The following is a 15,353-nucleotide window of genomic DNA, read 5'->3' as shown; positions in this document are numbered from 1 at the left end:
TGCTAATTAGCAGCATTTTAGTAGCATCACCTGGGCTGATGTGATGATGATATTTGTCACGTATGCATTCATCCTTCCCTGTAGCGGCTACAGCTTGAATCTGTCGTGAGCTAGTTATTAATCTGTTTAATGGAGGCCCTTCTAGTTCAGTAATGGGCAAATTTTCACTCAAGTATCACGAGCTACTAAGTTGATGGACAGCCAGCAGATTGTAGGGCCTTTCAACCATCAGTGCTTGTCATAAGCCTGCTCTAAAGCAGCTGGGAATATTGTACCATGGTGATGTGGACAACAACCCATAATTATTAACACACTGTTAATTTTGTTTCCTTTAATTAATTTGATTTGTGAGCAAAGTCTGTAGCCTTCAGACATTCTGGGACCTGCAAGGCAATTCTGTGAATTACCAAAAAAAAATCCATGTTGGCTGGAACATTTCTACAGACCTGATGTGCTTTATGCAGACAGAAAAACAGTCTACAGAAATGCTAAAAGTTCAGAAATTTGCAGCAAATTCCCCTTAGCTTTATGAAGAGTTGCAGGCAGCCAGATACCAACAAAGAATTTATTTTACTCTGAGCCTAATGAGAGGAGGGATATTATTGTTAGCTCATAGCTTTCTACTTCATATATGCCACCTTTTGGTTATCTAAGGGAAGGGTTTTAGAAAGAGTTCCCTACTATCATTTAGTGTTATCATTTTTGCTACTGAATGAAAGTTTCTTCTTCCAAGAAGCAGTAAATAATCCTACATCTTACTGTGCATATAGTAGGTAAGCATTTATTTTCCACTTTCTAAGTATATCTTACCTAAATATATTCAATTTCTATTAGCAGGTGACATTTGCTTTCCACTTTCCTTGTTCAGCTGTGTCTGCATTTTAATGCTGAAATGCAGTGTTGAAGAAAAAGTAGATTTTTAAGGCAGCTTTCTAATATAATTTTAAAATAAAGGTTTAATACCATATCAGAAAGTTGGCTTTCCAAGACCAGTTTTCCAATTTTCCATGGGCTGATTTTTGGCCAGTCTCTATTATTTGGATAGGGTTGTTTTTTTGTGTGAGTTTTATTTTTTTTCCTCTGAAAAAATATATGGAAGAACTAGAAGAGATACAGGGGAGGAAAAAGGGTGATTGGATATATCAGATTGCTTCTGTATGAACAGACTATAGAGACCATAATTCTTTAGCTCAAGAAGCAGACAAAAGAGGGGAGTGTGGCTAGGTGTTTATGAAACAAAGAGATGAAAAGATGAAATGGGAACAATTACTCATTTTTTCTCATAACGGAAATCTAGAGGATACTTAATAAAACGAACAGGTAGCTAGCTTAAAACTAATAAAAGAAAGTACATTTTCAGAGACGTTATGCTTATATTTTGGAATTCATTGCCACAGAATGTGTGGAAGAGAGAAGTTTAAATGGACTCAGAAGACCTTAGGAAAATGAATGTCTGATGGGTCCACTGAGGAAATAGTCTTTATATTACATTAAGGAGACATTTCTCACACTTAGAATTTCATGAGAATGAATACTTTTTTTTTTTCTTTAAATCTATAAATGGCTGGATAACAATCACCATAGCAACGAAAAGAATATCAGGTTAAAGCAGTAAGGAAGGGATTTAATGAATGTAACGTGTGTGGGTTTTTCCTCCTTGGATATGTTTGTGGTAATTCTTTGCTATATTTCTGCATCCATATTCTTCTGAGTGCATTGCCCATTCTAGCCCTCATGCTGCTTACAAATACTCTGCTGTTTATTGTTGAAAGACTTCTTGCCCCTCAGTGACCAAGAGTCATTTGCACTGTAGGAACAGATTTTATGATGTTTTAAGCTAGGGTGGTTTGCAAATGCGATCTGACTGGTGGGCCATTCCCAGAGGGCTGCTGCCTTTCCCCCAGCATAGGCTCGTCCAGCATCGTCAGGGTTTGGTGGCAGGACAGGGCAGAGCCCAGATGGACAAAGCTGGGGCTGTCACTACTTACCTGTGACTTTGTCTCCTCCCACTGAGAAGTTTGGACCATGCATAAATCATGTCTTGTTTTCTAATTTGATCAGGTTTGACCTGTCAAAAAGCTTTTTTCAACACTTCGGGAACATCATAAATCAAAGCGTCGGGTGCAATATTAAATAAACTTTGAAGTAATTACATGAACTTACTAAACTTTTGAATCCTTCCAAACATGATGTAGGGCGCTCTTATAAAGCTTCTTGGAGATCAGTGTTTATTTTTAAAGATATAGTAAGGAATCTGAAAGGTGAGTCTTTAGGTATTACAGATAGTACAAGCTATCTTTCTTACCTGCTTTCATTTCTTACCTTTGACTACTTTGTTGAAATTACCACATCCTTTCTAGTGGTGGAGTTTTGCTGGCATGTTAGTTTGTGGAGCTGGGGAAAAGTATTTATTACTGTAATCTTTCTTATATACCCTATGTGTCACTGCCTAAAATTGCTCAGAAATTCTGGATTTCCAGTATTTTTTTTAAAGCTAAGAAGTCTCCCAAAGTTAATTCAAAGAGGGCAAAAACAAAAGAGGGCAAAAACTTTGTAAGCAAAAGGTTTGTAAACAGTAACATGGAAGAGTATTTTCCATGCTTACCACAGCTTCTTTATGAAGAATAATCAAAGATTAGCTAAGTGCATTGTTATATTCCTTGTGAATATTTAGCAACTGGTATGTATTTTATATAAGCAATAGTATCTATGGATATAACGTTTGCATATTCTCTGCTAATTGGCTTTGTGAGCAAGCTGATTTTATTTGCATTACAAAACCTGCTCTATGTATATAACAAACCCAAAGGGATAAATATGTTTTTGAAAGCTGTCTCAGTATAGCTTCTTGTTAATTAAAACCATTAAATGTATATCATTACACATAAGAAATACATATTTTCCTTAATACTATTTACAGTTCTTTGGTTTCTTGGAGAGGTAATTATCCATTACCAAACACCAAGTTATGCCTTTTTTTACTCAATTGTTTCCTTTGTTGTTACGGAGAAGAAGGTATGCAAATTGTGAAACCATGCTGTGTCACGTTCTATGAGGAGCAAGGAAAAAGATGAAGTCAAAATAAGGGAAAGTTCAGTAAAAGTCAGTTCTGTAAAAAATGTACTTTTAAATTTATTACAGGAATTTTCAGCATTCCATAGATACGGGTCTAGATTTCAATGCTGATAACCAGAGCTGGTCAAAATAAACTTTTCCATGGGGAGACTTTGGTATTTACCTGTGTCACCAGAGAATATTAGCTTCTCTTGACAGCAGTTCTGATAAAATATTAATTGTTTTTTAAAATGTTCATTTTAAAGTACCAGCATTTCATCTGAGACTTAGACCTCATTGTGTTAAGGGTTTAAATGTATTTTGTAAGTTACATTTATAAATCCACACCCTTTGAATTAAAATGTGACTAGGATACTTTTTCTTCTAGAAGACTGTCCTTATTGTTATATCAAGGCTGCCACCTAATTATCATGAGGTAATTGCTATTAGCAATGGTAGGAAAATTAAATAAAATAACAAATGTATAGAAATTTAATGGAAAATGTCAGACGACACTGAATTGCAAAGCTTTGCAATTCACAAAATCACAAAATCACTAGATTGGAAAGGACCTTCAAGATCATCAAGTCCAACCATTAATCCAGCGCCACCATGTTCCCTAAACCATGTCCTGAAGTGCCACATCCACACGTTTTTTGAACACTTCCAGACATGGCGACTCCACCACCTCCCTGGGCAGCCTGTTCCAATGCCTGACCACTCGGTGAAGAAATTTTTCCTAACATCCAATCTAAACCTCCCCTGGCGCAACTTGAGGCCATTTCCTCTTGTCCTATTGCTAGTTAGTTGGGAGAAGAGGCCAACACCCTCGTCGCCACAAGCCCCTTTCAGGTAGTTGTAGAGAGCGATAAGGTCTCCCCTCAGCCTCCTCTTCTCCAGACTAAACAACCCCAGTTCCCTCAGCCGCTTCCCATAAGACTTGTGCTCCAGACCCCTCACCAGCTTCGTTGCCCTTCTCTGGACACGCTCCAGCACCTCAACATCCTTCTTGTAGTGAGGGGCCCAAAACTGAACACAGCATTCAAGGTGCGGCCTCACCAGTGCCGAGTACAGGGGCACAATCACTTCCCTGCTCCTGCTGGCCACACTATTTCTGATACAGGCCAGGATGCTGTTGGCCTTCTTGGCCACCTGGGCACACTGCCGGCTCTTATTCAGCCGGCTGTCAACCAGCACCCCCAGGTCCCTTTCCGCCGGGCAGCTCTCCAGCCACTCCTCTCCAAGCCTGTAGCGTTGCATGGGGTTGTTGTGGCCGAAGTGCAGGACCCGGCACTTGGCCTTATTAAACCTCATACAGTTGGCCTCTGCCCATTGATCCAGCCTGTCCAGACCCCTCTGCAGAGCCCTCCTACCCTCCAGCAGATCAACAGTCCCACCCAACTTGGTGTCATCTGCAAACTTACTGAGGGAGCACTCGATTCCCTCATCTAGATCATCTATAAAGATATTGAACAAGACCGGCCCCAGAACCGAGCCCTGGGGAACACAGCTTGTGACCGGCCGCCAGCCGGATTTAATGCCGTTCACCACAACTCTCTGGGCTCGGCCATCCAGCCAGTTCCTCACCCAGCGAAGTGTAAACCTCCAAAAAAAGTTGTGGAGGTTTTCAAAACTATCTTGAGTTTGAGAGAAAAGCATTTTTCAATACAGGATTGAGAGCTAGCTCGACAAGTGATACCAAAGAGTGGGCTGAACTTTGCTGTCTTTCTGAGATGACTTAGTGCCGTCAACCAGAATCAGAAAAGCAAATTCATGATGGCCAAGCTTCAGAAGGTCTGCAGCTGGTGAAATCACACCAGGTATCTTGGCATAGCCAGCCAATTGTAGCATGCCAATTAATAGCATAAGTGCAGAGCTATCATGTAGAATGGCTGGAAAAGGTGTAGTTTTCCAGCTGCACAATCCTCTCTTGCTCTCTCTCCCCAGTAGAATTCTCAGATCACTGCAGGGAGCTATTTGGTTATTACACTGCAAAGAGCAGGACAAGAACCTATATAAAATCAACGTTAATTTGTATTTGTTGTTAGATCTAACTTTTCAATGTTTTTGTTTACAAAACAGTCTGCTGACTATTGCATAGATAACAAGTGTAGTTCTGCTCTCAAAAGCTAGTAACTTCCCACCAAAAGGTATTTGGAAAAGGCATTGGAAAAGAATCTGTTCTGTATGTGAAATGGATTTGTTTCCATTTTACCCACACATAATGAGTAAAGGCAGGGGGAATTGCTTCAGTTTTGTCCACAAGTGGCTACTCTTGAACTACCTGACTTTCAGTATTTAACAGCAGCGTTCAGAGCATCCCTGCAGTCCAGCACCCACCATCTCTCGATGGGCAGCAATTTTGTTTGTTTCTAAAACTGCAGATGATGAGTGGCTTGTTTGTCTTCCAAATAGGTAACTCAGTGGCAAGGAGTTCATGCTGTAGGGTTTTTCAACCAGTCACTTGTGACGTCTGTTGGGGGCTTTATATTTGGGTTGGTCTAACTTTTATGATTACTTATCAGTTTTAATTTTATGCTTAGAGGCCTGCTTCTATCAGCTTCTATCTAACTGGTAATTTACAGCACCCCTGGGAAGTGCCTGATTCAGCAGTATCTTAGGCACTCACAGTTGGTTTATTCAGCTCTTAGAAGAATTGTGATGCTGCACGTACATCTTTTGCTATAGCAACAGTGCTGTCTGATTCAACAACAGCATTGCTGTGTTATAGCAAGTTGTTTTTATCCTAAAGCCTTGAAAAGTGGCAAAACTGCAGATGGACAGGAGTAGAAGTTACCTGCCTGCTTTAAAAGAGAAAAGCTTGTGAGATCCTAGAAGAAAATAGCTCCAATTTATTTTCAACACTGTTTTTGCCGCATTTTGATTTTGTGTTAGGGAAATGAAATGCAAAAATTTGGGGACAGTGTAATACTTCCCTGCACTTTATAGAGAAGCCGTCAGAGGATAATACTCGTGTTCATATTGTTTTCATCACTCTTACGATTGCTTCATTTAATACTACATCTTTTCCAGTGCCTGTGTTGCTGCAGTGTCCCCCACTAATAACATCAGCATGTTGTAGTCACTGCTCTTTCAAAGACTAGTATTAATTGAAGCAATTTATTCTACCAGAGCTGGAGATGGCCTATTTATACTTTTATATAATGAGTATTAACAGGCTACATTTATCTTGTCATGTCCTGTCAGCTTCTTTTTCTGCTTCATGCAGATTTGCTGCCCCATACGTGCTTTGCTCAGGCTTGGCACAGTAGAACATAGGTGTTTCTCTGTGTTACTTAAGAGATCAGAGATGCTCACCAGCTATCACAATATGGGAAGAGAAGCAATCTTGAGTTGGTATCATTGCTCCTTCATTGACTTGCTGGGAAAATAATGTCTCATTCTGCCAACTAATGGAGCAATATTTTCTTTCAGCAAAAAGGTAATATTCATAATTTGTGTCCTTCAACATAATATTAAATGTTACATATATGCAATATAAAATATAAAGTATATGGTGCTGATCAATTCCCAAGGGGTATGAGAAGTCTTATGCTGTTTCAATAAAAGCTGCAGAGTTACAGAAAACTGCTATTTCAATTCTGTGTGAAACTACTCAGCCACAGTACTGCAGAAAGCTACTGTATACACAAATGCGTGTACAAGAATATCTTAGCTTCCTTAATATGAGTAGTATAAGGCATAATGTGTGTAATCTTCATTTATGTCGTAGAGCTCTACTATATGTAAAATAGTTGGCTTTTAATACTATGGCCATTACACTTAATTGAACTGAGCTTTGGCTAATGAAAAACATAAAGGAAACCACTTCCTCTTACATCAAAATATTTGATATTCTCTGCAATGAAGAACCGTAAAAATAATGGAGCCAAGATACTGCTGAGTTACGCTAGGTAGGGTCAAAATTGTTGATTGCAGTGAACAGCAGAATTTGTAGAGCAAGAGCTGAATAAATACTTTTACACAGGCTTCTAGAGAATGAAGAATATTAATCCTGAAATACCTCTACCAAAGCCTCTGTTTGTAGTCTTCTGTCCTCCTAAACTACCCCCATAGTTCTGGCTTAGGGGTCGTAGTTTTTCCACTCTAGGTTTTCCCTATCTATTATGTAGAAATTATTGTAAATGACATGGAGAGAGAGACTCTATATCCTAGACTCTAATTACTCTCTGGATGATAGTGGTTTAACACTGTAATTGATCTTACATGGCAAAAAAAAATGTTTCTGATACTAATTTGCATTTTGTTTTAATGTAATTTTTATCACTTTTCATTGGGTTTGAGCCCTTTGAATTATTTTGAAATTTTTCTTCCAAGTTATTTAAATTTTCTGCTTGTTATTTTGCAGCTTCTTGCTGAAGTACGTTTTGTTTGCACAATTGGGAATTTGTGTTTTCTTAAATCTTAAATAAGAATTTCACGGGACTATCCATGTGATAGTGACTCAGTTAATGCTACTCTTCTCTCTTAATTGTGAGCCAGTTCCCTTACATGGTTTGAAGGGCATTATGCTACTTCAAGGGCAGCCTTCATGTGGCATCTTAATCCCAGACGGTTGCCATTTATCTTGCTGTGCTTCTTCAGAAGAGCAGTGGTGTATATCTGTTTCCTTAGATATGTCAGTTCAGGTCAGTTGATCTTTCCTACTCAAATCCTACCTTCGATGTTCTTGAACTTTACTTTCTCTTCTAGGTCTATGCTCAATTAACTTTATATAAGTGTAACTCTCAGGATTCAGTGCTATTATGTACGTTTGCCAAGCTAAAGCACAATTGTAAGTGATTGTAGGCTGGCACCTTAAGTTGCTCCTGTGCAGTTTCTGCATAGTTTCTCCCTGGCTGGATTCTAGGAATGGCTTCATTTCAGTATCAGGGAATGGATTTTTCTGTTGGAGATGAAAATATCTGAGGTTTTCAAGTATTTGGGAATTAAGCCATTCATCGTAAAGAATAAACCAATACCTTTGTCCTTTGTGAATAATAATATAGCCCCCTACTAGCCTTAAAGATGATGATTAATCCACTCACCTGAGATGTAGCAAACTGAGGAGATCACAGGATAAACCTTGCACTCTGGGACTTGAATCAAATTGTTCCACATTTGAGAAAAGTATCCTAATCACCTTTGGCTGGGAGCCAGCATTACGTGAAACACCCGGTTCAGTTCTGACATCTCTGGTGAACTGGGCTGTCAGGCTCTTCTTTGATTTCCTTCATTTATCCACTTACTCATATCCTGAATGTGCCAAACCATTCCCATGACATTTTTTTTTTGTTTAGAAATATCCAGACAAGCTCTGCCATTTTATCTATTTCTCATTTCAGAGTCTGCACTGAGAATGAATAAATGTTTCTAGGAAATGGTTTGTATTTCATGTGAAAGGGTCCCTGTAGATTATTAGAAGTCAGCAACAGTAGTAATGTTGTCTTATATCTAGTTTTGTTTCTAATTTTCCCATTTCTTAGTCATCATTATCTTAGAGATTCACAGTTGCATCTTCTACTCTTCTCATACAGACTCCTCCAACTCCAGTAGTAGTAGACCTGTTCTCCTTTGATTTTCTTCCAGCACGCCTAAATCTTGTTCAGACAGATGCTAAACACAGTATTAAGACTGTATATTCTTCTCAGCTCTGTTGTGACTGCTCTCTGTGCAGCCTATGCCATGAGACCTGTGGAGTCCAAAATCACACTGGTACTTGTGCAGATGGCTGCAAAAGTATTTGTATTACAAAAATATTATTATTTGTATTACTGTATTACATGCTCATCACCCATTTGCAGCTCACTTTCATGCTGAACAATTTTTAACATTACTTCCTGTGTTTTTCTTCAATTGAAGTATCTTTATTTCTCATTTTTCCTTTTCATAAGTGTTTGCTTTTAGTTATGCAAGATGCGTATTATTATTTCAAGTCTGGGTTCTTAGGACTCCCATTTGTTTTTCTCACTGTTCTAGTCTGACATACTTGCAGCACTTGCCAGCTTTAAGATACCTTTGCATCATAGACATTTTAATTTTAGTAATTTGCTATTTCCTGTTTCAAATCACTAAAAAATCTATTCAGTAAATAAGATCTTAATATTGACTTGCTATTAACTACCTCAGAACTTCTCTCCTCATCTTGATACATCATTCCTCATTGTTGCTTAGAAGCCAGTCTATAAATCATGTGATACTGTCCTTATTCAGGAAACTAACTCAAATTGTCCTAGGTGAGGTTTCACAAGACCCTGTATGAAACAAAACTAAAATTCCGATGCAAGTATATTGTTATCTTTATTTCAGTTACCTGTTAATTTGCAGTACTATTGAAAGAGCAGTCAAGTTTGTCCAGAATGGCTTGTTCGTTATAAAGTCTTGTTGCCTAATGCTTATCCTGTGATTCTCTGGAGAAGTTTCATTATCATTTATATAGCACCATAAATTTGCAAAACACTAAAATTAGGATAAGCTGCATTCTTCTCCCTGAAGATCTCACATTCCTAAAGGCCCAATAAAGCAGTAACAGTCACATAAATGTGCTTCACTGTCCTGCACAGAAAATGAGGGTCCTGTTGGACAGATAACAGTGACATGGTAGCCACAGAGGAGTTCCCTACTTCTTCATTTTTTCTCACTTTATATTGGCTAGTCATTGCATTTAAAGGGCTTAATGTCTTGGGAGATGAACGATGCTGTTTGCTGAAGTATCTGGAATGGGAGACACCAGCTTTCCATGATCTCCCTGCCCTTCTCTGAACTTTTACCATACAGATGCAAACCTTGTGTGGCACTGTAATGGCAAACTGAGCTTGTTCAGCATTGAACAGGATGTAATAAAATTTTGACCCAAAAGACCAAGGGTTTCTCTACCACTTAAGACTTGGTTCACAATCCTCTGCTTCATAGTTTTAATGTTTTGGAGTTCTCAATGTCTCTGTGGCTATGGGTGCATAGGTATTCCAAGCCCACTGCGGCTGTTCAGATGCAAGCTACATCTTTAATACAAACAAATGCAGAATATCAGAATAGAATAAACATCTGGACGCAGATAACTCGCAGGTGTTTCACTGCAAATAAGGTCAAGTTATGGTGGACCACAGAATATAGCTTAAATCAGTTCCACTGGTTATCTTGTCCGGTATCTTATCCCTAATAATGACTATAAGCTTATGCTTCAGAGTAGAAATACTAGAATAGTCCTAATAATTATGTAGCTGTTATAGAAATAAATTTTATCAGTGTTTGGATTTGCTTGCAAGTATGAGAATTGATACCTTTATATTTTCCTAATCCTGTTTTATGTGGATTATACAAATACACAGTCCAAAATGTTTTTTAAATTTTTCTTACTTGTGGCCTCGTATTTCAAATGAAAAGATCTTGGTGCCTTCAGGGAAACTCCAGTCATAAAAAAGGAAATGATGTGTCAGTTATTTAAGAATGACACATAATCCAATGTGTAAATTATACGAATTCCGTGCAGTGAATGATACTGACTGACAGCAAATTCCCTAGATTACTGATACACTGCATTTAGAAAAGAAGCCTGGACTTAAATGTATATATTTCCTTGACTTACTATTTAAATGGGGTTCCTTTATTCCTTAGAACTGCAACACAGGAGTTGGTCCATTTCTTTAATGGGCCACTGCCTTATTTCATATTTGTCTCCTGTAAACATTTTTTTTCTTTTTTACATTTTGTTTGGGGTTTTTTTGATTATCATGTTTGCTTAAATCTGCTTTTATAATTTTAAATGTTTCAGTGAGTGTTTAGTCATATTGCAAGACTGGCAAAGGTAGTCAGCAGCCCCAGCATGCAAATTATATGTACATGGTACAATGACATCATATTTGATGTACCCTATGTTGACTTCAAGTTTAAGAAACAAGTTGTCATCGAAATGAAATCCATTTCAGTTCAACTTTAATCTAAAAGCATTATCAGATTGTCAGTGGCATAGATTAATTCATTTAATTCCATGCACAGAACAGCTTTCATATTCAGAGAAGACGTGCTCTGGGTTGATACAGGTGTCCCTGTCTTAGGGCATGAGAACTGCCTGCATCACACTCTCTCTCCCATTTCTTGTCTGTTAGAAGTTCTTCAGGTTTCAGGGCAGAGGTTCCCAAATTTAATTTGTTTGGATAGTGTAACCTTAGCTCCAAAGAAGTTACCAGACAAAAGTTTTCAGGTTTTGGTAAGATAGAATATGCATGCTCTGCATTGATTATATCATTTTCAAACATTACTATACATCTGCTGAAAAAGATCTTGGTTTATTTCTTGTGGGAATCCTATTTTCCCTGAAAAGCAGATTATGTTTAGGATGGCATCATACTTAAAATGGTGTTAGACAGCAGTGACACACGTTATTTGGACAGGAACTACTGCATCATAAACTATAATAATGTAGGTGTTCTTATTCACTGTTGTGATACAAACATTAAGCATTCACTTTTTATGCTAATGTCCATTTTCAATTGTTTTTACTAGTAGTTCGGGATTGTTTTCATCTCCATCTGTTTGGGTCTGAGGCAGACATTTGCTATAGTCCAGTGGTGTGAACGTTCACAGCAGAGTTAGGAAAACCCTATTCAAGTTCCTGGTTGAAGGAATAAGTAATTATTGTGTAGTAGAGCAGCATGAACACGCAGGCCTTGCCGGCAAACAGATGTGTAACAAATAATTGAGTTTATCATGAGTTTCATATCCTAAAGGAAGTGGCACACAGGCTCCCAATCTAATTGATCAAGTTCACAGGAGGTAGTAAATCTTGAAAATCAGTGTTTAATGCATGCAGCCTTGATTTATTTGAGCAGAAGGTTTGTCTGCCGTATTGTGCTGATGAGGGTCTTAACACTTCTGTGGAGTTTTTTTCTGATTTTCTCTGGTGTGAGTTTACCATGACATCTCAATATGCATTCCCCTGGGGAACTCATTTTTCAAGTGAGTGTTGGCAGCCAGCAGCTGCATCATTAACAAAGTCATGAAACTCCTTTGTAGAATTTGGCTTCTAATTTATCGATGGCAACTCAGGAACCCCAAAGTTACACCGACATCAAGTTTTCTTTGGAGGTCCTGACAGATACCAGCACCTTTCAGGACAAAATCCTGACCAGCAGGCTCGTGAGGCACAGTCCCTTATCAATTTGACATTCCTAGGTTGTCTAGCCATGTAATTGTTTCACTTCTGTGTTGAGTATGTGTGTTTGGAGCTACACATCGCTTGTGGAGGTTGAAAACAATGTTAAAATTGTGACTTTCCAAGGTTTTCCTTGCAATTCTGGTTGAAAATGCAGTAGATACTGATAAAGGTCAGAATCATGTCTTGAGTCATAATTTTCCAACAAATTACCTTTTTTGTCTGCTTTTCACAGCTGTTTCCTCTGGTTTGTCTTTACTGGATGATTGAGTTCTGCTGTATGGCTACAACTATAGGATTACCAGCATTATGGCTGCTTCAGAAAGAGAAGCTAGGAAGAGGGTTTAAGTTGAAAAGCTTTAATAATGAAGCTGTTTTCAAAACTTGAACTCTCATAACCCAGTAACTTGAGAATCAAAAAACCCCACCCAGACTGCCATTAAATATATGTTCCAGAGACCATTGATTTTTGAAATGCATCCTATAAGTGCTGATTCTGCAAGCAGTTTTTTGTTATAATCAGATCTAAAAGTCCTTTATCTCCTATCAGCTGACGGCTGTGCTATAACCTTTGGCTTCAAACTTCTGGTAGGAACATGGTACATATTTCTACACGGAATGAAACTCTAACGGCCTTATCAAATAACAGCAGTACTCATTGTGTTTAACAGTGCTGGAAATTAGTTTCTCGGGCACTGATCTTGACAGGTCAGCTGTCACAAATTGGTAGACATATCTGTAAAAACATCGGTCCTATAAACAAAATTCTGTCTGCAAGAAGTGGAAGTTAAAATTGGCACACTTCTGAACAAATGAAATGTTGTGAAGCATAAGGATACACAGGGAAAATCTCTTCTGGAAAAGGTTTTCCTCATGTTCCATTTATTAACTTTATCTGCATACTTTGTGTCTCCATAGGGAACACTATAGAGTACTGTGCTGAAGTAAAATATGCTCCTCCTCCTTGCACCTACCCCTATTGCATAAAAAAGGAATCTTTGTCTATCTTATTTTGAATAAAAGGAATAACTTTTTGGTTTTGTACGGGCATGTTTCCAGCTCCTTTTAGGAATTTTTAGTGTTAATGCAGAATGCAAAACATAGGGTATTCAAAAAGTCTAAGGCCTTGATAGGAAACCAGATAAAGTTTTTGAAGGGAAAAGGAATGGAAGAAGGAATTGAAATGTTAGTCTACCGGCAGTGAAGTAATAAATGAATGTGTTACATTTCCCATTTTTTAATAAATATTTAATCATCATCTGTATATTGTGCAAGCCATTTTGGCCAAAACCTTCAATGTATCTTTATCATATACTTACTGCACAGGACAGCTGAAGAAGGCTTAGACAGTAAACTTTCTTTACAGATTTGAGATACAATGTATACTACACGCACTTATACTGGTCTTTGAAGTCTGTTGAACCATATTGATTTGTGTCAGCTGACAAATTGGTCAATTTTATTTGGCAATAGCAAAAGCTAAGGAACATCTCGACATATTTCAGAGCAAGCATCTACATTCGAATTTAAAAGATACTATGGCTATAGGTATCTACCTGTACTGCTGCAGACACTTTTATGTGCAGAAGCTCATCTGTCACTCCAAACTGGCATCACAGGGGCAGAGTTCTCAATCTGAGTTATCTAGCTTTCAGGAGTGTCATTAGAAAGCTGAATATTATTCAGTCATTCTCCTCCTCCATCATCCAAGTCAGGTGGATAAAAGGAGGTGTAGCTTAATTCTTTGCTTTCCTGTGTTTCATCTTTGAAGATGTAATGACTATAGAATAATTTTCATCAGTTGTGATAGTTATGATGGCTGAATATTCACTGAATGTCCTGTTCTTTTCTAGTTCCCTGTTTATTAGTTTAGTGCAACAAAACAAAAATAAAACTATACTGATCTCTTCCGTCACATTTTATTTGTTGGTTTGATTTTTGACAGTTTAGGATAAAACTGAAGGCATAGAAATAAATCATGGAGGACATCTAGCCGTAGGCATTTTCAGTGAAATAAGTTATTTCCAAAAAGGTTTTGACTTGTTACATGAAATTAGCTTCTGGCAGGAAGAAGCCACATTTCACAGATCTTGGACTGTGTTTAATTTCTACAGGGCATGCCATCAGCTAACAACACTGCTTCCACATATGGGAACGTAGTATTGGTGTTTAAGAGGAGAGCTGAAAAAAAAGAAGGAAACCATTTCTACTTGATACTATGTAGAATCAAAGAATCTTTGGGTTGGAAGGGACCTTTTAAGGCCATCTAGTCCAACCCCCCTGCAGTGAGCAGGGACATCTTCAACTAGATCAGGTTGCTCAGAGCCCCATACAACCTGACCTGGAATGTTTCCAGGAATGGGGGATCTACCACCTCTCTGGGCAACCTGTGCCAGTGTTTCACCACCCTCATGGTGAAAAGTGTCTTCCTTCTATCTAGTCGAAATCTGTATGACTCTTCTGAACAAAATTACACCATGGATTCTGTTTGAAGGGAAAAGAAGTGTCTGGCTGCTGCTGAAGAGCATATTTAGTTTGAATAATCCAAAGGTCACGTAAGATTGACTTTTTATTGAGCCTATTCTATTGAATTTTACTGCATTTCTTTTCAGAAAGAAAATGTAGTAAAATTGTTTTTTAAAGCGATACATTTAATTGAAAAATAAAATATTTAGATGTAATGTTCCGAGAAGATATCCTGAAAACGTGCATCCAGGTACATCTAGCACATGCATGAAGCACTGGTAGATATTTGATCAGCAGGAGCCTGGGAACTTGAGAGGTTGTCGTCGTTTTACTGATGAGGTAGAAATAGGGCAAGAAGGAGGAAAATAGGACTTGAGATAGGACCTAAATAAAGTCCGAGAGAGAAGAGAAGGCAGTTTGACACCGTAGAATCTGTGTCAATAATTTATGACCATCAGTGAAAGAGAACATGATGCAGCAGGAAAAAGGTCGGTCTTTGATATGTAGTAAGGAATGATTTGAAAAGTTGGAGGGGGTCTGAGCAGAGCGGGAAATGTGGGATAGTGAGACCACAGGTAATCCTTAGGACTGTCAGGCAGTATAAATTTACTAGGGAGAAATGTCATATCAGAGTGATCTAAGTGAAATAATATGACAAATGCTACAGATAATAGAACAGTTA

At 38.2% G+C, this 15,353-nt stretch overlaps 1 protein-coding gene across 1 annotated transcript in view; it reads left to right on the top strand.

Annotated features, from left to right (window-relative positions):
- The window catches only part of GRID1 (glutamate ionotropic receptor delta type subunit 1), a gene marked incomplete at its 5' end in the record, with an annotated part of 552,836 nt that overhangs the window by 481,283 nt on the left and 56,200 nt on the right, over positions 1-15,353 (top strand). The gene's annotated exons all lie outside the window — the stretch shown is intronic.

This window comes from Phaethon aethereus (assembly GCF_964289735.1).
Source record: "Phaethon aethereus genome assembly, chromosome: 7".
Taxonomy (NCBI): domain Eukaryota; kingdom Metazoa; phylum Chordata; class Aves; order Phaethontiformes; family Phaethontidae; genus Phaethon; species Phaethon aethereus.
The sequence above is the reverse complement of the archived record's forward strand: the minus strand, read 5'-3'. Positions and strand labels throughout refer to the sequence as shown.